We start from the raw sequence: 2500 nt of genomic DNA, 5'->3' as shown, positions 1-2500 counted from the left end.
GTGTATAGTTCTGGTCAGTGTTGTCAGTGTTGTAGTGTATAGATCTGGTCAGTGTTGTAGTGTATAGTTCTGGTCAGTGTTGTAGTTCTGGTCAGTGTTGTAGTGTGTATAGTTCTGGTCAGTGTTGTAGTGTGTATAGTTCTGGTCAGTGTTGTAGTGTGTATAGTTCTGGTCAGTGTTGTAGTGTGTATAGTTCTGGTCAGTGTTGTAGTGTGTATAGTTCTGGTCAGTGTTGTAGTGTGTATAGTTCTGGTCAGTGTTGTAGTGTGTATAGTTCTGGTCAGTGTTGTGTTGTAGTGTTGTAGTGTGTATAGTTCTGGTCAGTGTTGTCAGTGTTGTATAGTTCTGGTCAGTGTTGTAGTGTATATAGTTCTGGTCAGTGTTGTAGTGTAGATCTGTATAGTTCTGGTCAGTGTTGTAGTGTGTATAGTTCTGGTCATAGATCTGGTCAGTGTTGTAGTGTGTATAGTTCTGGTCAGTGTTAGTGTGTATAGTTCTGGTCAGTGTTGTAGTGTGTATAGTTCTGGTCAGTGTTGTAGTGTGTATAGTTCTGGTCAGTGTTGTAGTGTGTATAGATCTGGTCAGTAGTTTGGTCAGTGTTGTAGTGTATATAGTTCTGGTCAGTGTTGTAGTGTGTATAGTTCTTCAGTGTTGTGGTCAGTGTGTTGTAGTGTGTATAGTTCTGGTCAGTCAGTGTTGTAGTGTATAGTTCTGGTCAGTGTTGTAGTGTGTATAGTTCTGGTCAGTGTTGTAGTGTGTATAGATCTGGTCAGTGTTGTAGTGTGTATAGTTCTGGTCAGTGTTTGTCAGTGTTGTGTGTATAGTTCTGGTCAGTGTTGTAGTGTATAGTTCTGGTCAGTGTTGTAGTGTGTATAGATCTGGTCAGTGTTGTAGTGTGTATAGATCTGGTCAGTGTTGTAGTGTGTATAGTTCTGGTCAGTGTTGTAGTGTATAGTTCTGGTCAGTGTTGTAGTGTATAGTTCTGGTCAGTGTTGTAGTGTGTATAGATCTGGTCAGTGTTGTAGTGTGTATAGTTCTGGTCAGTGTTGTAGTGTGTATAGTTCTGGTCAGTGTTGTAGTGTATAGTTCTGGTCAGTGTTGTAGTGTATTCTGGTCAGTGTTGTAGTGTGTATAGTTCTGGTCAGTGTTGTAGTGTGTATAGTTCTGGTCAGTGTTGTAGTGTGTATAGTTCTGGTCAGTGTTGTAGTGTGTATAGTTCTGGTCAGTGTTGTAGTGTGTATATTTCTGGTCTGTGTCTGACTGACTGTGTGTCTGGTCAAAAGCTCTGCTGCGTTTAAATACCAGATGACAGAGTCACCAGACCAGATGAGATGGGTTTTAGAGGACATTTGAATCTGAAACACCCAGTTGAAGACAGGTCCTTTTAACCAGATCTGTCTGGCCAGTCAGAAACTACCCGGCCTCAACTCAGTGACAGACTCATTTCGCTGTAGTCTCACTAATCTCTCTCTGGTCTCTTTCAATGCTCAGTGACCCATGAGAGTTTTTGCTCGGTGTTGCTGCTACACTTTGTACTACTAACATAGATATGGAAGTCTCTTATTCACCAGCAATAGCTTGGTGGGGTTTCCTGTATGTTTTGTGTATCTGTGTGCATGTATGTGTGTTCACGAGGGACTGTGTAATAGCTGTGTGTGTGAGTGAATGTGTTTTTGTTTGAATGTTTGTGTATTAATGTGTGTGTGTAAATGTGTGTGTGTGATCCCGCTGAGTGAGAATAATGGGAGGAAGAACTGGATTGTCGTTCAGGAGACGAGGCAGGCTCTAGGACCCTGAGGAACTAGGCTGAACACAGAGAGAGAGAGGGAGGGAGAAAGAGAGTGGGAGAGAGAGAGAAAAGAGAAAAGAACAGGGATTGAGACGAGAGGAAGAGAGCGCAGGAGAGCGGGAGAGGAGAGTGCGTGTTCTGTCTTATGTGCACTTCTGACTGCTCTGGTTTGCTTGACAGTTTGTGTGTGTGTGTGTGTGTATGTGTGTGTGTGTGTGTGTGTTTTTGAGTCCTGCGCTCAGCATACGGCAGGTGGAGATGACATGACTGCGCTTGAGAGGAAGAGAGGGAGGGACCTGTAAGGATTACACACACACACACACACACACACACACACACACACACACACACACACACACACACACACACACACACACAGTTCCTCTTATTACAGAGAGGGATGGAAGGAGGGACCTGTAAGGATTTCACACACACACACACGGGCACACACACACAGGCACACACACACTGACACATGCACACACATACACGCAAACGCACACACACAAAGAGAAACACACACTTCCTCTTATTACAGACATTCCACTCACTCACAGACTCACTCACAGACTCACTCACCGACTCACTCACCGACTCACTCACTCACTCACTGACTCACTGACTCACTCACTCACTGACTCACTCACTCACTCACTGACTCACTCACTCACTCACTCACTGACTCACTCACTCACTGACTCACTCACTCAC

This window comes from Oncorhynchus nerka, linkage group LG11 (assembly GCF_034236695.1).
Source record: "Oncorhynchus nerka isolate Pitt River linkage group LG11, Oner_Uvic_2.0, whole genome shotgun sequence".
NCBI classification, from domain to species: Eukaryota; Metazoa; Chordata; class Actinopteri; order Salmoniformes; family Salmonidae; genus Oncorhynchus; species Oncorhynchus nerka.
The sequence above is the reverse complement of the archived record's forward strand: the minus strand, read 5'-3'. Positions refer to the sequence as shown.